This window comes from Delphinus delphis, chromosome 2, assembly GCF_949987515.2.
Source record: "Delphinus delphis chromosome 2, mDelDel1.2, whole genome shotgun sequence".
In the NCBI taxonomy this organism is placed as follows: Eukaryota; Metazoa; Chordata; class Mammalia; order Artiodactyla; family Delphinidae; genus Delphinus; species Delphinus delphis.
Genome location: NC_082684.1, coordinates 74,149,807 through 74,176,049, shown reverse-complemented (window position 1 = coordinate 74,176,049; position 26,243 = coordinate 74,149,807). Strand labels below are relative to the sequence as shown.

Below are 26,243 nucleotides of genomic sequence, written 5' to 3'. Positions count from 1 at the left end.
GGGAGAAGGCACAGCCTCAAGAAGAGACATGATGAGACCCTTTCCATCTCAGTGGCCATTCCTTTTTCTGAAGTTTGCGACAGCATTATCTGGGGCTGGAGACTAGAGGACAAAAGTGGTACTGCTGAGTAACATTTCCCTCCATGGACCCCAGCCAGTGCCTTGAGGTATCTGGAGCAGCAGGACCCCAAGGGTGGAATGTGTGCTAGACCCTGCATCCAGAGCAGAGAGCCAGTGCCCAGAGCTCATCAGTCACCAGCTCTTCTCACTGATCATCCAGGATTGAGCAATGGTAGACTGACCATATCGTGTTCTCCAGGTGCTTAGAGAGCATCACTGTGGCTGCATTTTCCTCCAGAGCTCTAAGGCTTGAGGATGTAGTGCCACAGGATCCTAGGTTCTGGAGGAAATATGGACTGGACTATGAGTCTGGAAGGTCCTGAACAATGATACCAGGACAAGTGTAGTTGGTTGTAATTGTTTGCAGTATGGATGTAACAGTTATCTTAAATTCCCTGCAGTACTCAAAAGCTCATTGAAAATAATTTGCAGTATTTGCATAATCCAGACGCAAGCTGAGATAAATCTGCCATTTCAGAGGAAAATAAAATTATATTGAGGGTCATAGCATAAAAACTTTCCTCATTCCTAAAACTATGGTTTCACAAAAGTGACTTTATCAATAAATAAATAATAAAAACTTCCCTCAAATCCTTGGCTGTGCCTGAACAGGGCAAGAATCTAAGAAGCTCAATGGAAAGCAACAGCTGGGGTTAGTGGCAGAGATTTCAGGAGTTGTCTGGTGCTCTGGAGAGGGGCTTTCTATTGACCTCCAGAAGGGCCATGTCTTAAGAACAAGGATCATGCTCAAGGATGAAGGACTTTACTCTAGGACAAAGGATAAAACTGAAATAGCCCCATTCTAATATAGCTTAAAACCAAGCCTCCATAAGATCGGGGTAATCTTCCAATGATTTAACAGGTGCTAGGACAAATCCAGTGCTCTTCAAAGGAAGATAAGAGAATCCATAGTCTCTTACAATGTATCCTACAAAACGTAGAAAATATATAGTCAAAAGTTAGCAGATATGTGAAGAAGCAGGAATGTGGGACCAATAGTAAAAAAAAAAAAAAAAAGTGGTCATTAGACATAGACCCACAGACCACTTAGATGTTTCAATTAGCAAACAAGAATTTTTAAAACCTATAAATATTTATCAAAGAATTTAAGGGAAGGGTGGATATAATGGATGAAAACCGAGAATCCTGAAAAAGAACCAAATAGAACTCTTAGAATAGAAAAATACAATACATAAACTTTAAAAATCTGTTGGATGAGATTAATAGCAGATTGAACAATGCAAAGGAACAGACTGATAACCTTGAAGATAGACCAGTAGAAATTATCCAAATTGAAGTACAGAGAAAAAAAAATTGGAACAAGGACCTGGGGAACAGTCTTAAGTAGTCATAACTGGGGTCCCAGAAGGAGAAGAGAGAATGGGGCAGAAAATATATTTGAAGAAATAACAGACAAATTTTTTTCCAGATTTGACTAAAAACATCAAGTCACAGATCCAAAAATCCTGGTGAACCTCAAGTAGGATAATTACAAAGAAAACTACATCTAAGCACATCATAATCAAACTTCTGAAAAACAAAGATCAAGAGAAAATTTTAAAAGCCATGAGAGAAAAAAAGGACACGTTATGTACAAGAAACACTGGTAAGAATTAGAGCTGACTTCTCATAAAAAATAATGGAGGCCAGGGGACTTCCCTGGTGGCACAGTGGTTAAGAATCCGCCTGACAATGCAGGGGACATGGGCTCGAGCCCTGATCCGGGAAGATCCCATGTGCCGCGGAGCAACTAAGCCCATGCGCCAGAACTACTGAGCCTGCGCTCTAGAGCCCGTGAGCCACAAATACTGAGCCCACGTGCCACAACTACTGAAGCCCGCGCATATAGCCTGTGCTTCGCAACAAGAGAAGCCACCGCAATGAGAAGCCCGTGCACTAAAAGGAAGAGTAGCCTCCGCTCACCGCAACTAGAGAAAGCCCGTGTGCAGCAACGAAGACTCAATGCAGCCGTAAATAAATAATAAAATAATGGAGGCCAGAAAATAATCGAACAAACTTTTCAGAGTGCTGAGAGAAAAACAATAACAAAACTATCAACCTATCATTCCATTAAGTAAAAACACCCTTCAAAATTGAAGGAGAAACGTCGACATTCAGATAGTGAAAAGCTGAGAGAATTCATCACTAGAAAGCTTGTGCTATAAGAAACACCAAGGAAAATTCTGGCGGAAGGCAAATGATACCAGATGGAAACTTAGAACTATAAGAAAAAATTATGATCACTGGAAACTGTAGATATATGGGTAAATATAAAAACATTTTTCCTTACTTTTCTTCAATTCTCTATAAAATAGTTGACTGCTTAGAGAAAAAAAAAAAAACCCTACAAGGTAACATGGGATTTATAATTTATGTAGCAGTAAAATACATGATGGCAATTACACAAAGGATGGGAGGATGAGTTAGATAAAATTATACAGTTGAAAGATTCTTATGTTACATGTAAAGTGGTGTAATAATAAATCAAGTTAGATTATAATAAATTAATGCAGACTGTAATTGCGATAGCAATCACTAAAAATGTAATACAATTTGTTTTGCTTAACAGCTAATAGAAGAGATAAAATTAAATAGTTTTAAAAATGCTTGACTAACCCAAAAATGGCAGGAACAGAGGAAAGAACAGAGAGGGCAAATAGAAATCAAATAGTAAGATGGTAGACCCGAATCCAGTCATTTCTATAATTACATTAAATGTTCAGAAATTAACCAGTCCATAGAAGCAGAGATGGTCAGAGGGATAAAAAAGCAAGACCCAATTATATGTTATTTATAAAAGACACAACTTAAATACAAAGGCACAGATACATTGAAAGCAAAAGGATAGCAAAAGTTGAATCTTCAATGGCTTCCCTGGTGGCGCAGTGGTTGAGAGTCCACCTGCCGACTCCCACAGGGGACACGGGTTCGTGCCCCAGTCCGGGAAGATCCCACATGCCGCGGAGCCTTGTTCATGGCCGCTGATCCTGCGCATCCGGAGCCTGTGCTCCGCAACAAGAGAGGCCACAGCAGTGAAAGGCCTGCGTACCGCAAAAAAAGATGAATCTTCAAAATGCTAAGCATAAGAAAGCTGGTGTGGCAATGTTAATAACAAAGTGGACTTCAAAAAAAGAGTATTTTAGGAGATAAAAGGATCATTCATTTCACAATGATAAAGGGACCCATTTATTCAGTAGATATAACAAACCTAAATTATATGAGCCTAAAAACAGCTCTACAATACATGGAAATAAAAGCCATAAAACTACTTAAATTAAAAAGTATCAATAAGTAAATGTTTATCAAATCACAGTATTGTAAAACTTCCTAAAAAATATGCAAAGACAGACAACATAAAAGAGAGATTTGAAATCATAACTACTTAAACTTTGGCACATTAAAAAATAACCAGAGGGGCTTCCCTGGTGGCACAATGGTTAAGAATCCGCCTGCCAATGCAGGGGACACAGGTTTGAGCCCTGGTCGGGGAAGATCCCACATGCCGCGGAGCAACTAAGCCCGCGAGCCACAACTACTGAGCCCACGTGCCACAACTACTGAAGCTCGTGCACCTAGAGCCTGTGCTCCACAATGAGAAGCCCACACACTGCAACAAAGAGTAGCCCCTGCTCGCACAACTAGAGAAAAGGCCCATGTGCAGCAATGAAGACCCAACGCAGCCATAAATAAATAAATAAATTTATATTAAAAAAAAAGAGACAACAAAAAAGAAAAATTAGAAAAAAAATTATACCTATGAACAGCAAAACATCTATGAGCAAAGTCCAAGAACATCACCCAATCAAGGCTTTTGTCATTCTAGGAAGAATAGTTTCAGACTGAAGGCCCGCACATGACTCCATCCTTAGGCAGACAATGTGATTGATTACAGGCATACCTCAGAGATGTTGTGAGTTCAGTTCCAGACCACCACATTAAAGCGAATATCACAAGAGTCACATGAATGTTTTGGTTTCCCAGTACTTGTAAAAGTTATCTTTACACTATACTGTAGTCCATTATGTGTGCAATATCATTATGTCAAAAAAATACAATAGACATACCTTAATTAAAAAATACTTTATTGCTAAAAAATGCTAACCATCATCTGAGCCTTCAGCAAGCCATAATCTTTTTGCATAGTAACTTCAAAGATCACTAATCACAGATCACCATAACAAGTATAATGAAAAAGTTTGAAATGTGAGAATTATCAAAATGTGACATAGACATAAAGTAAGCAAATATTGTTGGAAAAATGGTACAAATAGACTAGCTCGATGCAGGGTTGTCACAGGCTTCAATTTGTAAAAAAACACAGTATCTGTGATGCACAGTAAAAAGAGGTATGCCTGTACTTCTCCAGTGATGATAGTACTTGCTTGAACACCTAGGAACCATCACGAGAATTGTATCAGTTAGCTATTACAGTGTAACAAGCCATCCCAAAACTCAGTCACTTAAAACAATCATTTAGTTATTTCCCAGTAATCTGCAGTGTGGATAGGTGACTCTGCTAATCTGGGCCATGCTTGGTTTATCTTAACTAGCTCACCCATGTGTCTATAGTCAGCAGGCAGGTCAGTTGTGAGTCATCCTAGGTTACCCAGTCCCAGCCAAGGCAGCCTAGACGAGAACTGCCAACCCAGACAACACACAGAATTGTGAGATAAATGATAAATGCTTGCTGTTTTAAGCTGCTAAATTTTGAGATGGTTTGTTATGCAGCAAAAGTTAGCCAATGCATCCTGCCAGGAAAAGCTTTCTGACTATCCACAAATTATATGATGAACAGGATGATGATACATGAGAGAAAATAAGCACTTCCCTTCCTTGGACCCTTATAAACTATTAGCAGAAATAAGAATAACCATGTAATTAGCTGAAATGTTTTATTACAGTCATTACAAAAGTGCATTTTAGTGGTAGAGATGAGCCAGAGATTCTCTTGATTACTTGGATGGGTTAGCCTTTCTAGAATCAACCATAGCCCTCCAGTATATTTCCTGCTGGTCTCTCCCCCACCTCACCCGAAGCTCTGCAAACTTTCTTTTCGAATAGGAAGAACTAACTAAACTCGGGGGAGACTTAAAATCATCCATGAGAGCGCAGGGAAAATGATAACTTCTTTTTTATATTTATTTTTATTGCATCTTTTAAGAATTTATGTTTTTGTTTAAAAATTTTTTATATACAAAATATATTAGTACAGTACTATAAGCATAACATTTTAAAATTTATAAAAGCTCAAAATAACTTTTATAGATAGCATTATAGACATCTGGAGACCCATAATATAGACATACCTCTAAATTTCTATATGTCAGACATCACAGCACACAGAAAATGTAGCTCTGTCTAATCCATCTTGAAAGAAATTCTCAGGTACTACAGCCATCAGATCCCACACTTCTATGCTCCTTCCCAGGAAACTTCTTCTCATGGGTCTTAGAGCTTGTTCTTTAACAGTAATTAATTGAGCACTTGTTCTGTGCCAGAGCTAGTTCCTGAGTATAAGTGATGAGCAAGAGTCATAGCCTCTACGCTAATGGAGCTTGCAAGCTGTGTTAGTCTTTTGGGGCTGCTATAACAGAATACCATAGAATGGCTGGCTTATAAACAACAGAAATTTATTTCTCACAGCTCTGGAGGTGGGAATTCCAACATCAAGTCTCCAGAATATTTGATATCTGGTTAGGGCCTGCTTCCTTGTTCATAGATGGCCAACTTCTTGCTGTGTCTTCACGTGGCAGAAGGGCAGAGAGAAGTAAGATTTCTCTTGAGTCTTTTAAGGTACTAATTCATTCATGAGGGCTCCAACCCCATGACCTCATCTAATCTTAATTACCTGCCAAAGGCCCCACCTTCTAATACCATCACCTTGGAAGGTAGGGTTTCAACATATGAATTTGGGGGTCAGGGGGACAGAAGCATTGGGTCTATAGCACAAACTCTCTCTTGTCACATAACCCCGTGTCTCTTCCTGGAAAAAGAGAATATATCCACCTCCACGATGTGGAATCCCAGCTCCTAATCCCTGATCCTGAGAGAGCAGAACACCATATGGTTTCTATGGAAAACTCAGATCCATTTTGATGCTTTCATGAATCAGCAAACAGGATGTGGAGGGAAAAAAGAGAACCTAAAGAGGTGTTTCCTGAAAGAGGAAGGCAAGTAAAAACATTCTCCCTATCTGACTTTGCCTCACTCCACAGCTAGCGATAGCCTTTTCCTAGCCACAGGTGTCTGAAGAAGGCAGGAAGGGGAGTGTTTTAAGAGTTAGAGGAGGGGCTTCCCTGGCGGCGCAGTGTTTGAGAGTCCGCCTGCCGATGCAGGGGACGCGGGTTCGTGCCCTGGTCCGGTAAGATCCCACATGCCGCAGAACGGTTGGGCCCGTGAGCCATGGCCGCTGGACCTGCGCGTCCGGAGCCTGTGCTCCGCAACGGGAGAGGCCACAGCAGTGAGACGCCCACGTACCGCAAAAAAAAAAAAAAAGTTAGAGGGACTTACCTGGTGGCGTAGTGGTTAAGAATCCGCCTGCCAATGCAGGGGACATGGGTTCAAGCCCTGGTCCGGGAAGATCCCACATGCCGTGGAGCAACTAAGCCCGTGCACCACAACTACTGAGCCTGCATGCTGCAACTACTGAAGCCCACGTGCCTAGAGCCTGTGCTCCACAACAAGAAAAGCCACTGCAGTGAGAAGCCCGTGCACCGCAACAAAGAGTAGCCCCCGCTCGCAGCAACTAGAGAAAGCCCACGCACAGCAACAAAGACCCAACGCAGCCCAAAATTAATTAATTAATTTTTTTTTAAAAAAGAGTTAGAGGACAAGAAAAGATGCTGTCTCCCACTCCCATCCCTTTCTTCCCTCAAAGGTGGGTGATGACAGAGGAGCTCACTGGACACCTGATTATATCCACAATCTGAATACTCTTGATGGTGAAGAGAGAACTCATGCCTGCATACATTTGGGCTGAAGAAAGGAAAGAAATGAGTTGGTGCAATGAAGGAGGGGTGAAGAATGAAGGAGGGAGAAAAGTGTCTGTTCTTTTGATGGCATCAATTTTACTCTCTCTTTTTGAAGGGTCAAATGGTTTCGGAACCACTCTGCCACTTTCTTCCCTCTCTTCCATACATTTTTTTCTATTTCTTTCTTCTTCGTTCTCCCCCATACCCAAAGCTGTGCCAGGAATGGAAGAAGGAAAACTTATGCTTTTATAGGATGTACTTGATGAGTGTTGGTAGGAAAAGAGACAAATCATTTTATTTCATTTTCTTCGTATGGGCCAAGGGGAGTAAACAGAAGAGGAGAGGTGACTTCACATCATGGTATTTAAGTGTTGTTAACTTTACATTATGGTATTTAAGTTACAGGATATCAAGGAGAAGAGTGAACATCACCCAAGGACTTTGCATCCTCTTCTAGGGAAAGGATTTGTGCATTTTCAGTTGATGCAGAAGAGTTATATCATGTTCGGTAGAAGTATGACCTTGTCATTGTCTTTATTTAAAGATTAAGTATGTTTTAAGGAGAAGCATAGAGATGCCACGTTGACAAAGGGACGGCTTGTAATGGTTAATTTTAAGTGTCAACTTGGCTGGGCCACAGTGCCCAGATATTTAGTCAAACATTATTCTGGATGTTTCTACAAAGGTGTTTTTTGGATGAGATTAACAGTTACATTGGTGGACTTTGAGTAAAGCAAATTACCCTCCGTAACATGGGTGGGCCTTGTCCAGTCCATTGAAGACCTTGAAAGAACAAAGACCTCCCCTAAGCAAGAAGGAATTCTGCCAACAAATGACCTTTGCACTTAAAACTGCAACCCTTCCCTGGATCTCTAGCTTTCTGGCCTACCCCATCAGATTTTCATTTGCCAAGCTTCACGATCGTGTGAGTCAATTCCTTAAAATATCAATAAATCTTTATCTGATATATTTGGCAAGATGCATGAGCAGTTTCTGAAAACTCCATACTTGTGTGAGCTGCCTTCCCAGTCTTCACTAGGCAGTAGGTGCCCACCTGTCTTCACCAAAGGAGAGATAACTGTTAGCCCAGGGGTCTCACCGAAAGAGGACAGGATAGTTCAGTTCCCAATCCCATCTGGTTGCTGGTTTGGCAGCCAAATACTACAAATAAACTTTAAAATAAAGTCTCTTGTTTATCCATTACAATTCTATCATATCTCACCATTTGTTAAACCATTTCAGAATTTTTAAAAAGGAATGAATAAAAACATGGAAATATTTCAGAAGATGTTGCCAACATAGAAATCCAACAAAAAGATCAACTCTCAATTAGCAGAAGTTTACAAAAAGAATAACACAAGAACAATAGGAGTAGAATTCATTTTTTTTAAAGAGAAGGAAAAAAACTGCAGAATTGCAAAAAAGATCACAGATTGAAAATCACACCAACAGTGTCTCTGGAGAAGTAAGAAATTCTGAGACACAGCTTCTTCAACATTTTCAACTACAGGGAAAGATAAACTGGCACATTTCTAAGAAAGAAAATATGGGTAGTGTTCACAGGAACAAGCCCTCAGGCTGAGCTCTGGATTTCCTGTCTCTCACTAGCAGTGCCAGAGGATGGTGGGGTGGCATCTTCCCTTGAAGACTGAGTGGAAAGGTGTGACTTAAAAGTGACATTTTTCATTTTCTGTGGGAAGGCAGAAGAAACTCTTCGTAATGTCTAAACTCAGCCAAGAGCCTTATAAAAAGGGGGCTCAAAGAAGCACGATAAAATACTAAATGTTGTAATTAGATAACATACCTTGGTATATAGTTATTTTTATTGAAGAGAATGTGTAATAACTTCCAAATGTCATCAGAAAAGTAACTGATTTTTCATTAAATGTTGGAATTGAAACAGTAAGGAAAGGGGCAGGGCATAACCTTTGTAAGAATGACATAGCCCGAGGACATGACATAAACTGAGTAGAACCAAATGGGTCCAAGATGGCAGACAAGTCAACTTCCACTAGACCTTGAGCCTCAGTATATGCTCATTATAACACATCAGCAAGCTAAATGACACACCCACAGGCGCCACGACAGTTCCAGACTGTCCATAACGATCAAAAAGTGGGCGGTGGCCCAATTCCTGGAAATCCCCGCCCCTTCCCCAAAGAGCTGGAATACTCCTCCCACTCATTAGCCTATGAAATTACCCACCTCTGTAAGAACTGACAACCCCATACCCGGGTGCCTTTCTCACCTTCTGAGGTGGCCCACACTCTGTCTGTGCAGTGTGTTTCTCTCTAAATAAATCCACTTCTTACCTATCACTTTGTCTCTCACTGAATTCTTTCTGCGATGAGACATCAAGAACCTGAACTTCATTACATTAAGTCCTGAAACCAGGTGTGTGATCTCAGTTGGAAGACCATGGGTTTTGGCCTGGTTCAAGTCCCCGCTGCATGGGTTCAAGTCCCAATCTGGGTTTAGGCTGGGTTCGAGTCCTGGCACATGGGTTCAAGTCCCAATCTGAGGTGCACCACTTCAGAATCAGTAAGGCCTAAAAGCAAATAAAGCAACCTAAAAGAGAAAAAATAATGGGGGATGGGGAGGAACTCAGGTTCTTAAGAACAAGAAAAGTTAAGAGAAGCGACAAGCTGTGTAGACCCAAAGGGCAATGTTGTTTGTCTTCTTAAAAAGAAGTGCCCCAAATTGCAATTAATGCAGTAGCTTTGAATTAAGAATGATTCATAAAATATTTTAAGATATGAAACAGAATTTTTTTGAGTTTTTTTTTCAAATACTTTGAAAGGCTCAAGGGGAAGGAAAGCTCCACCCTGCCTCAGAGTTCAGTATCTGAGTGGGAGGGTGGCCCTGAAGCCACTGCACGTGACCTTGCCTTAAGTAGACAAGAGACATGACCCGATTTGCATTTTAAAATGTCAAAAGTAGAATGGATCCTTCCTATTGCTTTCCTTATGCTCCTGGTCTCTCACTTGAGCTAATATTGAGATTAGCATGCTTCCTGAATCAGAATACGTGTGTGAGCTGACAGCATATCTCTGGGAGAAGGTGCCCTCAGCCAGTGTGCAGGGCAACGGTGCCCTTATTGTCACAAAAGGTGTATCTGGTTATCACCTTTGACAACATTAGCCGTTATGATTCCAGGACCACCAAACAACCCTGATTATAACTAACTTCTCTTGTAGCTTTATCTCTAGCAAGATACTAAGCTGATCAATGAATGTTCTTTTTTGTTGTAAGTCAAGAACTTAGCATTATGGTTTTATTTTTCTTAAGTGTGTATTTCTATGAATTCTCAATCTGCTATCTTTCTTTATTATTTTGATATAAGCCTATAATCCCTTATCCACTACTCTGAAATCCAAAAAGAAAGTTGTTTTTTTCATTTGGCAGCAAAACTTGACATGAACAGATGGGAATCTATTTATAGTCTATCCTCCTCAAGGAGAATACTTATATATTTTGCTGCAAAAATATAATGTGTTTGATTACAAGGTATCATTTATCTGTATATACTGAGATACAGTTTTTGTCCTTTTTCTGCATCTATTGAGATAAGATGGTGTTTGTCCTTTATTATGCTTTATCGTGAATTATACCGATTGATTTCTTAATGTTAAATCCAATTTACTTGTAGTGTATTTTTTTAATATATTGCTCGATTTGGTTTCCTGATATTTCACTTAAGATATTTACATCTATGTTCGTGAGAGATAAGACTGAAATTTACTTTTATAATATTTTTGTCAGATTTTGAAATGAAAGTTTATGCTGGCCTTATGAAGTGGGTTGGAAAGTGTTCTGTCTTCATTTTGGGGGAGCATCTGTGTAAGATTGGCATTATTTTTTCATAAATGTTTGGTAAAATTCACAGGCCTGGAGTTTTCTCTGTGGGATTAATTTTTTTAATTGTTATCCATATTTTTCTATTTCTTCTGATATAAAATTTGGTGCGTTGTATTTTTCTAGGGATTTTTTTCATTTCATCTAAATTTTAATGCCATGGGCACAGAATTACTTACAATATTCTTCTATTATTTTTTATTGTCTGCAGGATCAATAGAGATGCTTCTTTACATTCCTAATGTTAGTTATTTGCATCCTCTCTCTTCTATCAGTCATTTATCAGTATTATTAGAGAACCAAATTTTGGCTTTTTTGTTCCTCCCGTTACGGTCATCTCTTGATTCATTCTTGTCTTTCATCTACTTTCTTTGAGTTTATTTTGCTGTTCTTTTTATAATTTCTAAAAATGGATGCTTAGTTCATTTATTTTTCAGCTGTTCTTCTTTTTTGTATAATTCATTCAGAACTTACAATTTCCCTTTAAGAAGCTTTATTACACAGGTTTGGATATGGAATATTTAATGATTATTCAATTCCAAATAGTTTTAAATGACCATTATGATTTATTCTTTAACATGAGTTATGTGGAAATGTATGCCTTAATTTCCAAACATATGTAGACTTTCTAGTTTTTGGCGGTTGTTAGTTGAGTCCTAGCACAACTGAACTGAGGACAGAGAACATGCTCGATATGATTTCAATATTTTTGAGACTTGTTTTATGGTCCTTCATTCAGAAATTCATCCTAAAAAAAAAAAAAGAATGTATATATATATATATATATATATATATATGTATAACTGAATCACTTTGCTGAACAGCAGAAAGGAACACAACATTGTAAATCAACTATATTTCAGTTTTTTAAAAAAAGAAAAAAAAATGCATCCTGATGGTGACTGACATGTGTTCTGGGTAAGAGGTGTGCTTTTCCTACTGTTTCTGCACCAACACCATCAATCAAGGACTCACAGGGTGTCTGATTTACCACCGTGACATTCCACATAATGTTACCCTAGGCCAAAAAACCCACTTTATGCCGAAGAGGGTGTGACAAGGGGCACATGACGGCAGAATCTATGGGTTCTACCATATGCCATGTCACCCAGAAGCTGTTCATATAAAAGAGCATGGTAACTGTTTTTTGAAGGGATGCTAAGGCACCAGCATGGAGATAAGATGCTGTCTTTCAGGATGCAGTGTACATCTTAAACCAATGGTCATTAAACCAACGATGCTGTGTCCCCACAGACAGAACACATGTGTCCAGGATCAAAGTCGGAGGGGTCCATTTTAACATCATTCCCAGCAACTCACTTGGCTAATTTGTGCTTCTTATCCCTGTGACTTTAATATCTACAAGTCTAGAGGTCCTGGTTCCAGCAAAAACTAAAACTGGCTGCTCCCTAGTCATTGAGTCCTATGACTCCTATGCATAATTTATTAAATTTCTACCATAATCTTCAATTCTTATGTTAGTTTTCTTCTTATCAATGTATTTCTCTCTTTCTTTGGAATTATTAATACTTGATAGCGCCCTTCACCCACTTTCTTTCCTCCCTTTCTTCATCCTTAGAGTCCAACATTTGCAGTGAATGTTCCTGAATTCAAGTTACAATACAAATGTACCTCTCTCAGTCCCCGAATCAGATGCTGCTTCTGTCCAAATATAGCCTGCCTCTAGGGGGTGTGCATCCTCAAGAAATAGGGTGTGGCTATGATTCAGGAAGTCTAGGGAGGGGCCTGAGCATCGTCATCTTCGTAAAGCTCCACTGGCATTCCTGACCTGCTCCTCCAGTTGAAAACTGCTCCCTAAGAGGATCTGTACCTGCTTCTCTCTGCATCTCTGCTCCATTCCTCTCTTGCTACCAAATAGACACTCCCCGCTATGAGGGAGAGGACATTCCAGCTATGAGGGTGAGCAAAAGATTCACCATCCCTGAGAACTGCCTTTGTTCTAAGGTAATTTCCAGATTGGGTGAGTGTCCTTTGCAATCAAAAGAACTTAAGTAGGGCTTCCCTGGTGGCGCAGTGGTTGAGAGTCCGCCTGCCGATGCAGGGGACACGGGTTCGTGCCCCAGTCCGGGAAGATCCCACATGCTGTGGAGCAGCTGGGCCCGTGAGCCATGGCCGCTGAGCCTGCGTGTCCTGTGCTCCGCAACGGGAGAGGCCACAGCAGTGAGAGGCCCGCGTACCGGAACAAAAAAACTTAAGTAACACAACTAGTAAGCTGTGATGGCTAATTTTGTGTGTCAACTTGGCTAGGCCACAGTACTCAGATATTTGGTCAAGCACCAGTCTGGATGTTGCTGGGAAGGTATTTTTTTACGTGAAATTAACATTTAAATCAGTAGACTCTGAGTCAAGCAGGTTATCCTTCATAATGTGGATGGGTCTCATCCATCAGTTGAAGGCCTTAAGAGAAAATAGCCTAAGGGACTCCAAGGAACAGGGAATTCTGCCTTCAGACTGTCTTTAAACTTGAGCTACAACATCAGTTCTTCCCTGGATCTGCAGCACAGCAGATTTTAGACTTACCACAACTCCACAATCACTTGAGCCAATCCCTTAAAATCTCTCTCCCTCTCCCTCTCTTTATAGATAGATAGATAGATAGGTAGATAGATAAAGAGATAGAGAGATAGATAGAGAGATAGAGGTTCTATTTCTCTGGAAAACCTTAACGTATGCATTTCTTGGTTTCTCACCCATTGTTCTTAGCTCTCTGAGTAAACCTGACCTCTGGACGCACAGAATCATGCCCTGAAAGAGGCTGCAATTTCTGGACAACTGGAGACAAGCTCATTGGAATAGGACCCAAGAGCTGGACCAGATGTTAGTGTTAACACTCTCATAACTGTTACAGGACAGGTTGAACACTGTGTGCAATGAATAACTTTGAAGAAATGTGCATACATTTTCAAAAGGTACTTTATCAATAAGCAAATGTCCTGGTTTTGCTTTCTTTTTTCTGTCTCTCTTGTCCCTGGGGACCCCGAGGAGCAAAGTCCCCCTGACATTCGGTCTCATGACTCTCAATGAAAAATTTCTAATATAATTAGTTTCTTTCTAACTAGCTTTCTTCAGAGTTCACAGTAGCAGAAATTCATTCCAGCAAAAACATAGTACTGAAACAAGAAAGACTCCCTTTCTTTTTTTTCCTTAAGCTTCCATGAATCTTTTTGTAAGCTCCTGTAGGTATGTGACACAAAAATGCTTCTGAAAATGTGGCAACCTATGAATCAAAGTGAGAAACTACTCACCTTCAAGCCAGACATTTATCTTGAGTGCTTTTCTAAGATGTACGCATCACTTCTGTGAACTCGTGCTTTCACTCATTCTTTCTATGCCTCTTCCCACCCAATGGTGCTTCAGTTTCCCTAGCTTGTCCACACTCAACGAAACACAAGGGAATTTGAACCAATCTGATCATCTCTAATGGATTCTTGGATGGGTCATCATTTTCTAAACAAATAAACAAGAGTCAAATGACTGCACTTTAACTAAGTGAAGTGTTCTATAGAAATCTTCTTACTCATTAGCAGCTTGTCTGTTTCTTTTCCTCCTTTTCTTTCCTACATCTCCCTTCACTCATCCAGAGCCTTGGTGAAGACAGGAAACATTCCACTAGCTCTGATACTTTGGCTACAGGCGCTAATGCATTTCTAGAATAAGTGTTCACACTTCTTGCCTCTAACACGCAGAAACATGAAACCTGTCCCAGGCTTCTCAGCCTGATGGGGAGTCCCAGGGGAAAGGCTGTTTGGGGAAAGAAAGAGCTCAGGCTCTTTGTCTGTAGTCTCTTATTTCTCACAGGTCTCCCTAGAGCTCTCCTGCAGGCAATAGCCCTTCTCCCCGATGATTTAGTCATCATGAATTCCAAATCTAACTGTGTGAGAGACCTTGTTTGTTAAAGGTGCAAGGAACTCAAACACTCTCTCTATTTTTTTTAAGCCTTGTATTGTCTTTTCTTTTTTTAAAATATTTATTTATTTATTTTTGGCTGCATTGGGTCTTCGTTGCTGTGCGCGGGCTTTCTCTAGTTGCGGCCAGTGGGGGCTACTCTTCGTTGCACTGTGCGCAGGCTTCTCATTTCAGTGGCTTCTCTTGTTGCAGAGCACGGGCTCTAGGTGCGTGGGCTTCAGTAGTTATGGCACGCAGGCTCAGTAGTTGTGGCTCACAGGCTCTAGAATGCAGGCTCAGTAGCTGTGGTGCACTGGCTTAGTTGCTCTGCGACATCTGGGATCTTCCTGGACCAGGGATTGAACCCATGTCCCCTGCATTGGCAGGCAGATTCTTAACCACTGCACCACCATGGAAGTCCAAACACTCTACATTTTAAAATTTCTGCCTGACAGGGTCATAAACATTCTAACTTCTAGCCTTCCTGGTTGAATACAGTGAGTTAGTGTTGAGGTGGTCGGAGCAGAAGCCCATTCTGACCTAAATCGAGTCAGTGACACATTTTCCAGCCACTTCTCCATCACATTTTTACAGGAAGAGCCTGATGTTCTATGCATTCAACTATTTTGATGCGGTAGTGAGGAGATCGTGACGCTAAAAAGGACGTCACCTTTACCTTCACCCCTTTCCCGATCCCACGTGAGGCTTTGGGAGTTGAGCTGTGGTCCTGTGATGTCTACTGTGTATACTACTTGCAAATTTAAAATAAAGCCCTTTGAGGAGGGGATTGGATGGCAGGTTTGGAAATTTAGGGTTTTAGGGGAAAGTAGACGCTGTTTAAATTAAAGAAAAGTGAGGTAAAGCACCTCCTTCCTCTTCCCAAAGTTTGGAGTGGGGTGGGTATTAATAGCAAAGGATCATCTCTTTCCAAAGAAATCTCTTCACAGATCTCTTCGGAAATGGAGTATGTTCCCCTCCGTAGTGATTCCTTTTTTGTGTCCTAAAACTGGGTGAGAGGTTTAAAAGTCATAGAACAAGTTTTTAAACATTGTCTTTGAATATTTGTATATGATCACCTGGCTTTGGAATTTCTCATCTAGAGTATTTTGGTGCCTTGGACAAGATGTCAATTTTAACAGCCTGTTACATATACAAAATAAAAATAGAATTACAGGGAGATAAAGACAAATCTAAAAACATAGGAGAAGATCCTAACACATATTTTGGAAACTGACATCACGTAGACAACATCAATCAATACACAGAAAATATTTAGAAATAGACCTAAATAAAAAGCACAAAAAATCTTTACAGGAAAAAATTTAAACTTGATTGAAAGATATAGAACAAAAGGTGAATATAAACAGATGTTTAGGTTTCTGGATGAGAAACCTTAACATTATAAAGATGTCAGTTATCTCTCAAATTAATCTATAACTTCAATGCAATCTCAATTGAAATCCCGGCAGGATTTTTAGGCAACTTGACTGTTCTAAAATGCCAGTGGGAAAGTAAAGGTGCACTAATAGTTTAGACAGTTTTGAAAGAGAAGAACACAGGTATGTGTGTGTGAGGGAGGTCTCTTGCCCCGTTGGACAAGACATATTGAAGACTCTAGAGTTTAAAACAGTGTAGGGGAGGGGGAAGGAGGAGGGATAAATTAGAAGTTTGGGATTAACAGATGCACACTACTATATATGAAATAACCAACAAGGACCTACTGTATAGCACAGGGATCTATATTCAATACCTTGTGATAACCTGTAATGAAAAAGAATAAGAAAAAGAACAGATATATATATGTAACTGAATCACTTTACTGTACACCTGAAACATTATAAATCAACTGTACTTCAATTGAAAAAATAAAATAGGACTTCCCTGGTGGCGCAGTGGTTAAGAATCCGCCTGCCAATGCAGGGAACACAGGTTCGAGCCCTGGTCCGGGGAGATCCCACATGCCGCGGAGCAACTAAGCCCGTGCGCCACAACTACTGAGCCTGTGCTCTAGAGCCTGCAAGCCACAACTACTGAGCCCATGTCCCACAACTACTGAAGCCCATGTGCCTAGAGCCCGTGCTCTGCAATAAGAGAAGCCACCACAATGAGAAACCTGCACACTGCAAAGTGTAGCCCCCGCTCACCGCAACTAGAGAAAACCTGCTCGCAGCAACGAAGACCCAACACAGCCAAAAATAAATAACAATAAAAATTTTAAAAATAAATAAAATAGTGTAGTATCATTACAGGAGAAGAAAAATAAATCAGTGGGATAGAAAAGAGAACCCAGACACAGAACCATGCACATGTGGGTGAATACTAGAGAAGGCATTAAAACTCACCAAGGAAAAGATAAACTATTCAGAAAAAAAGTCTTGGAAAACTGGCTCATCTTTTGGAATAAAATAGAATTAGATCACAATCTTATAAGTGGAAAAACCAAATTTTAGATCAATTAAAACATTTAAACTACTAGAAAAATATACAGAAGTATATCTCTGTGATTTGGCAATGGGTGGACTTCCTAAAGCAGACACAAAAAGCACAAACCATAAAGGAAAAGATTAATACATTTGATTATATTAAAATTGAAAACTTCTGTTTGGCAAAAGACACTATAAACACATTTAGAAGACAAGTGGCAGACTATGACAGCACACTTGCAACATATGTAGCAGATGAAGGAGTAGTGTCCAAAGAGACAAATAACTCCTACAAATGTAAGGAAAAGACAATATGGAAATGTTGCCAAATGAGGAGCAGACAATTCACAGGAGAGGACACTCAAACAGTAAAAAGAATTATAAAAGATCCTCAAACTCCTAGTAACTATGGAAAATAAAATTAATAATTTATATATCATCTTTCACTAATCAGAATGACCAAAATGTGAAAGATTGCTGTTACAAATGCTGGCAGATATAGCAGTTATGGGCTACACTTTTATACAATATTTTTGGAAAACAGTTAAAAATTTAAACGTTCCTACTCTTCAGTCAGCAGGAGCCATCATGAATTCTATTTACTTCCTCGTCCAAATCAGGACATCCTTGAAGGCCTGTGGCTCTCCCCTCAGTTAATTTCTAAATATGACACACCCCAGGCCTTCCTCACCTGTCCCCGCACTGGCCCAGGGCCTGGAAAGCATAAGACTGTCTCTGACCTTCTGTTGCCCCACATGCAAAACACCTTTTGTCTGTGTGATTCCATGGCCTGATAGCACAGGTAATTTCTTCCTGATGCCTGCTGCTCTGAAGTATGGCCTGGGCAACTGCTTCTCGGCCTTTTGGCTAAGATCAGGTGTAGTATCTATTCTTATCAGAAGTACGGCCTGGGTTCTCTTTATTCTCGGACCCTAAACATTATGGAGAATTTGTCAGGTTGTTAGTTATCCCCACTCTAGACTAGGCAGGGACAGGAGATTTACACCATTCCCACTCTGCATCTCTGCCCCAAATTCTTCTCTTACACCAGCTCATAGAAATTTTCTAGTCTGTTCTATTGGCTTACTTTTTTTTTTTTTAAAAGTCCCTTTTGGTCTGAGACTTGGACTATACTTCTCGAACTTAGATGCTAAAAATGTGAAATTTCCCAACCTTCTACTTCCTTACTAGGTGTGGTGGTATTAAAATATGTTCAAAATTTCATTGGTGCACCTCCCTTCAAGTGATGGAAGCCAAATTCCTCTCCCTTTGAGTGTGGACTGAACCTAGTAACTTGCTCCTAATGAATAGAATACTGTGGAAGTGACACTGTATAACTTGGGAAAGTAGGTCGTAAAAGGTCATAAAAGGTACTCCTGCTCACTCTCCTTTGGACCATTCACTCTGGGGTAGGCCAGCTGCCATACTGTGATGTCACTCAGGCAGCCTATGTGAAGCCCATGTAGTGAGGATGCCTGCCAACAGCCATGTGAGCAAGCCATCTTGGAAGCAGATGCTCCAATCCCTTTCGGCCCCATCTGACATCTTGATTGCAACAACACAGGAGCCTGTGAGCCAGAACTACCCAGATAAACTGACCCACAGAAACTGTGAGCTAATAAATATTTGTTGTTTTAAGTCTCTAAATTTTGGGGTAATTTGTTACACAGCAATAGATAATTAATACACTGAGGGAACTGGCAACATCTTGTCTCATGGCCAAATGGGATAATCAAAGAGAGAAGAAAAGAACATACAGGTTAATATTTTTTATGGGCTGAACTGTCACTCCACCCCCCGCCATTCCTATGTTGAAGCCCTAACCCTCAGTACCTCCAAATGTGACTGTATTTGGAGATAGGGTCTTTAAGGAGGTAATTAAGATTAAATGATGGGGCTTCCCTGGTGGCGCAGTGGTTGAGAGTCCGCCTGCCGATGCAGGGGACATGGGTTCGTGACCCGGTCCGGGAAGATCCCACATGCCGCGGAGTGGCTGGGCCCGTGAGCCATGGCCGCTGAGCCTGCACGTCTGGAGCCTGTGCTCCGCAACGGGAGAGGCCACGACAGTGAGAGGCCTGTGTACCGCAAAAAAAAAAAAAACTGTATCAGATATATAATGAAATCCCAATAGATAAATTAAAATGGAATATTTAAAAGATATTCAAATAACTCAAAAGAAGGCAAATGTAAGAAAACCAGTTTCTTCTACACACAGAACACTCTGACGTAAAATGTGCAGTTTTTCAACACTGAGTAGTTTTCCAGCTGTCTATGGATCCAACTGCGTATCCTACAATTTAATTCAATTCTGACACTAACTATCCCAAGTAAGTGCAGACCCACAGGCTAAAGACTTCATCCCAGAAACTGCCTCCCACTTCGGATGCCCATGGCAAGTCTGGGTCTCCCATACTTCTGACCAACCAGCTATAAATCAGGGCTTCCTACACCCCCCTCTTCAGTTTCAATAATTTTCTATAACAGCTCAGAGGACTCAGGGAAACCCTTTACTTACTATGACCAGTTTATCATAAAAGATACAACTCAGGAACAGCCAAATGGAAGAGATGCACAGGGCAAGGCGTGTGGGAAGGAGTGTGACGCTTCTGTGCCCTCTTGGGACACGCTATCCTTTCAGTACCTCCATGCATTCACTGACCCAGAAGCTCTCTGAACCCCTTAGTTTAGAGTTTTTATAGAAATTACATGATGTACGCATGACTGATTGAATCATTGGACATTGGCGATTAAGTCAATCTCCAACCCCTCTCCTTTCCTTGGAGGTCGGGTGTGGGGCTAAAAGTTCCAACCCTTTAATCAGGTGGCTGTTCCTCTGGCAACCACCCCCAGCCTCCCAGAGTCATCTCATTAGCATATAAACAGACTTATCACAATGGAGGTTCCAAGAGTTTTAGGGACTCCGTGCCAGGAACTGGGGAAGATGACCGACTATATATTTCTTATTATACCACAACATTACAGCAATAAAGGGGAAACAGGAGTGAAACACAGAGGGAACAAGCAAAAACAAATTTATAAAATGGTATACCTAAAAAAAAAAAAAAAAAAAAGGTATACCTAAACCCAAACATGCCAATAATTACATTTAAAAGAATAAGCTGTTTCTATATGCACTAATGTAGAAAAGTCTCTAGGACATATTGTTATATAAAAAAAAGTTACAGAACAAAGCATTCATTATAAACCAGTTAAGTTTTTTATATATTCCTGTATGTCCATGTACATTTGTATTTCCAGCCCAACATAAATGCATTAGAAAGATCTGGAAGTATATTCAAATTGAAAATAGTTCTTGAAAATTCGCTGGGATCAGAGAGGAGAAACAGTGTCAAGAGGAACTTTTTTTCTATCTAATTTTAATGACAAGAATGTATTTATGTATTACTTTGTCATTAAAAATAAATGAATGGAATTAATTTTAAAAGAACATATTGTTTCACAGTGTGCTGGTGATACCATATGGGAATTAGACATTTCTAGGTCCCCTGACTCAGGAATGTAGCCAACTGCTTTTAGCAGAATTTGTCAAATGAAGTTATTAGTATTTCAATCTATTTCCTATCTGTGCCATTTATCTTTTACTCCCATTTTTCTTCCCCTTCCCAAATTTAAACCCTCAAGTCTGGAACCCTGTAACCCTAAGGGTTATGGATCCAATCTCCCTTTATCTTCACTGACTCCAACATCATACTACTCTTTTAGAATTTAGCACTTTCAAAATTTTAGATATTCCCAGGAATGGCTTTCATAAAAATATATTCAGCAGTTTTTCCACTATTATTTTTAAAGTAGTTTTAAGAGCAATGTTTTTCAAATTGTAGGTCTCAATTAGTAATGGGTCATAAAACTTATATAGTGGGTCTCAATTCATATTTATTTTTTAAGAAATGAAATAGAAAATATCAGAGTACACTGAAATTATAGCGTGGGTGAGATTTGTGAAATTTTCGTGTGTGTGCACGTGTGTAGTGGGTTGTGATGGAAAATGTTCTTTGTTTCCTGTAGGTTGAGGTAAGGGAGGTGGAGGAGGAAGAGAAACACTGCTGTTGTGAAAACATTTAAAAGAAACTTGATGCAATGTGCCTTCTTTCCTTCTTCTACTTACACTTGTAAGTAACGTGTAAATACTTACCCCTTAAACAAATGCTTGTTTAATGACTAGCCAACAGATTCTTAGCTATATAGGCCTAGAAATGTGAGGTAACTGGAAGTTTTACAAATAATGCCATTCATCCATCCATTCATTCATTCATTCAATATTTATTTAGCGTCTATTACGTGCTAAGCCTCAGTGAAAGAATCTTTGGAAATTTCAGGGGAAAAAAAACTAACCTCTTGAATGGAATAATGAACAAAAATAAATAAGACATTTGCACAGGGATTTAAGCCAGTTTTGTAATACGAATGTAATACCGTGAACAGATATCCCCTGAGAGGATAGGGAACAACCAAGCATGCATACCAAGACTCGCTGTCTCTGGTGGGGCAGGTGGGAGGCTGGAAAGGCTTTCAAGAGCAGAGTAGGCCACCATGGTGGTACCACAGTTCCACCTCAGCGTAGGATCCCCCTGGGTAGGGAGGCGAATTCTCTGGGGCCAAAAAATATTCTCCTCACCGGGACAGGCTTGACTCCTGCTTACACAACTGACTCAAAGTATGTTACTTAAGGGGCTGGAAACAGTGATGATTGTGACTAATATTTTTTTTAAGTACTGAGAATTTTTTTATTACGAAAATTTTAATGATCATGATACAGCACAGCACTGGTTGCAATGACTCTAATTTCAGTGAATTTGAAAGCATGGTTCCCCCCACATATTGATCTCCCCACCTAATGGACATCCTAACATAAAATTTTGTCTTCTGATCATTCACAATAGAGACAGTAAATATTTCCTTGAAAGTCTTTGCTCACCTGCCCTTAGACTTGAGTGTGTGCTCAATCATACATGTAGAGTTACCGACGCTGGTGACGGACTTACATTTATTCCTGCTCCTTGAATCTGGGGTGACAGCAATTATTTCCTGAAAACTTAGAAGGTCATCAGCCTTTTCAGTAAGAGCAAACAGGATTATGATCTATTCTCCATTCATTTTAAGGCTTTAGTACTTAAACTGATGTTTCTTGGTAAAGTATGATCTCAGGTGGCCTTGAGCTGCAGCGGCTTGAAGCAGGATTTAGGTTCCCCAGCCAGAGACTGAGGTCGGGCAGCAGCAGTGAGAGCGCTGAATCTTAGTCACTAGACCACAAGGGACCAGTGGCCAGTGACAAGGCCCTGGCCCGTCAGCTGTGTAGAAATGAATTTCCACATAGAGATGGAAAGTAGTGAAGTAGGTAAAGTGTTTATTAGGAGGAAAAAGAGTACATACAGTACATGTGGATAGACACACGGGGGCGCTCAGAGAGAAAGTCATGCCCTCGTGGTAGTTTGAATCAGTTTTACGGGGTATTTCTTCCAGGTTTCCTTTGACCGATCATCTTGCTTTGCCTGGTTCTTTTATCTCATATGGATTTTTATTTTTTCTAGTTTCTTTACATTTTTATTTATTTATTTATGTATTTATTTTTGGCTGTGTTGGGTCTTCGTTGCTGCACGCAGGCTTTCTCTAGTTGCGGTGAGCGGGGGCTACTCTTCCTTTCAGTGCGCGGGCTTCTCATTGCAGTGGCTTCTCTTTTTGCGGAGCACGAGTTCTAGGCGCACGGGCTTCAGTAGTTGTGGCACGTGGGTTCAGTAGTTGTGGCTTGCAGGCTCTATAGCGCAGGTTCAGTAGTTGTGGCGCACGGGCTTAGTTGCTCCGCGGCATGTGGGATCTTCCCGCAGCAGAGGACCAGGGCTCGAACCTGTGTCCCCTGCATTGGCAGGCAGATTCTTAACCACTGCGCCACCACGAAAGTCCCGCTTTGCCTGGTTCTAAGTCCATATTTCGTATATTACAGGGTCCTCCTCTGTGTGCATGCACATCTCTTAGCCAAGAGGGATTCTAGTGAAGAGACCTATGGGTAAGTTGACATCACTTACTGTGGGGTGGTGCCCCCTCCCTTTATGACCTCCAAGGAGCCTTTCTACGCATGTGTAGTCGGGAAAGTCTCCTTAGCTTTGAGGATGAGGAATATGTGGTCTTTTATCTCTTATCTGGGCAAGGCTCAGCCTCCTCTCTCGATTGTCCTGTTATTGATATTTTGGAGTTTCTGTCCACAGGGAATGAACTCCTGCTGCTTACCCTGCGGTCCATCTATCTCCTGCCTCAGGTATATGCATTTTCTTTATTAGATAATAGGTGGACATGTTTCTTCTGTCTACTATTGATGTAATTTCTGTGACTGTAATTTTTGGAAAGGAAAAAGGAGTGAAGGAAGTGAGAGGGGGAGGGAAATAGGGAGGGAGATTCACATGGGAGGTGCCACTGGCAGGGACATGGATGGTCCATGCCATGCCACTGTTGCTCTCCCATGATGGCTGAAGGTGAGCCATTGGGAAGTTGGCAAAATATGCCAATGTGTAGCTGAGTTGAAAGACATAGAAGAGGGACAGCCTCGGAGTTAGTGTAAGCAGTAAATATTGCGGTATCTGACCAAGAGAGCCTCAACATTCCCCTCAGCTTGATTGGACTTTAGGCAGGCTTCTTCCTGACTCCAAGCCCTTACCTCCCTTTTCTTAGTGTTTCCTTTTCAAAACCTGTCACTGTGAATTCTTTCTGCCCCTTTGAGTTGTAAATCTTTTTAAAAAGCATCTTGCCAGTTTTACAACCCAGGAATGTCTTTCTTAAGGACCAGGGAGACATCCCTTTGAAATATAAACATCAAGGGAGACAGCATCCCTATCTCCCAGTTTCTGTGGGAGGATAGGAGCCTAATTTAGGTGGGCACCTTGCTCCAAATTGTAAAACTACCTCCTGTCATGAAGATGCAATAAAGTTTAGTTTTCCTTTGGGTAAGGCCAGTTAACAAACACAGATGGCCTGGAACTTCCCCACCCCAGCTCTTAAAAACTCTCCTGCCCTTTGTCTCCCTAGAGGTGAGCTCAGCCTGAGCTGAGGACCCCAGCCCCTGTTGCAATAACCTTGAACAAAGTCTTCTTTGCCTGTTTAATTTTGTTCCGGAAATTTTTCCTTTAGCACAGCTATGGGCTAGGCTGGGGGGAAAAATACTTGAACTGAGAGTTGGGAAGCTGGATTGAGGTCCCCCCTTTGCTCCTAAATTATAGGAACTGTGGGCAAAGCACTTCACCCCCCTGAGCTCAGGATCTTTAAAATTTAGAGGTTAAAAAGATGGAACTCCAAGATTTCTTCCAGCGTCAAGGTTTTTTGATGGCGGATGTACTTGATTGACAGGAGGAAAAATTATAAATTCTCCAAGAAACATATAGCGATTTAAATGCAGGTGGGTTGTTGTGTCGCATAGAAAACATCAAGGACTAACAGGATTATACACTGTTGCACTGCTCTTACCTGGTCCTTAGAAGATGAAGGGGCTCTTTAGGAAGCATGAACGTGACCCCCTGTGGAAAACCCTTGTTCTAGAGAAGTGACTAACCCCCAAGATGCGACCCATCTTGAATCCCCAGAGACGCTTGTTTCCAGGTGGGCACGTTGGAGGCCACTTTTAAATAAATATTCTTTCTCTACAGACTTTATAGTTATCATAAACACTACTCTGTCCTATCATGGGTCAGACACCAAGACAGCTGGTGGGAATTTGGAACCAGAAGGATCAGAGTAGGGATAGGAACCCAGATACCCAGTTCAGGGTCTGTGATGATTACTCCATACTCCTTAACTCACTATGCACTTTTATTGTATAAACCTATCACCTTCCACTCATTCTCCCCAAACAGGAATGTCGTTCATTCATCGATAGGCCAACCAGCCCATCTTAAGTGAAGGTGCTCCATCTCACAGAGTTCCAGCAAATGAAAGGCCTCGAGATAAGAGGCAATAAGAACTGACCGTGTTTGTCCTGCTCCATCAGGAGCGATTGCTGCAGCACAACACATACAGCAAGGACCTCTGGTCACAGTGCCGAAGGAATTACCCAGAATCTTCCTGGTCTATTATACTAATAAATCTAATACTAATATACGTACACTAATACTAATATACTTACACATTAATAATTAATAGGAGTGAAAGTTGCCTCCAATCACCACTGTGACCCCCATCACGAGGCAGGTGCTACAGCAATGTTCTATCAGTCAGGGCTCTCTTGCTAAAGGAGAAGCACTTCTGTATTTCAAGGACAAAGGAGTTAGTTAGAAGCTTACACAATGCTTTGAAGGGTTGGAGAAACAGTATGGAAACTAGCTGGTTCATGAAATCAAGCAGGGGCGGATCCTAGGGAAACTGTTGACAACAATCCCAGCTGTGTCTGTAACATCAAAGCAGGTGATTCTCAGGAGGGGGCCGGAAGCTGCAGCAAATCATATGTCTATCATATGTCCAAGCGTTTGTTCACAACTGCCAACAGACACACTGACTCTTCTGCCTTCCTCATGTCCTGTGAGCAACTTTAATTGGCAGACTGTAACCCAATACAGGAAGGTGATCCTGGGAAATGGAGCTCCAGACTTCCCTGCAATGCAGAGAATGGAGAAAGCGGTGTGGATGATATTGAATTGACAAAGATAATCTGGTACAAGCAAATGAAGCCAAACACCTATATCGAGGGTAGAAGGCACACAAGATGCCATCAAAGCCCATGATTCCTCGTATATTAGTACAGAACCTCAGGGACACTCTGGGCAGAATCCCTAGAGCAAATTAAGCGCAGACAGACGTGGTGGCTTAATAATTCACCCAGCTTCTCTTTCCTTCTCAAATGTCAAACTGCCTGGAAGTCTCAGATATGGATCTGACACACACGTAAGCCCCATGCAACACAGGCTATCTTTCCTCAACCTGGCAGTGCCCTCAAGCATAACAAGACTCTTCAAAGCCCAAGTCCAAGACA

General features: G+C 41.0%; 1 non-coding gene and 1 pseudogene across 1 annotated transcript; both read left to right on the top strand.

The window, feature by feature from the left end:
• LOC132418107 (dehydrogenase/reductase SDR family member 2, mitochondrial-like) overlaps window positions 1-26,243 on the top strand; it is a 160,367-nt pseudogene that overhangs the window by 97,660 nt on the left and 36,464 nt on the right.
• Window positions 18,123-18,309, top strand: LOC132421309 (U2 spliceosomal RNA). The gene has a single exon (XR_009518583.1). It is a non-coding gene; the product is annotated as a U2 spliceosomal RNA (small nuclear RNA).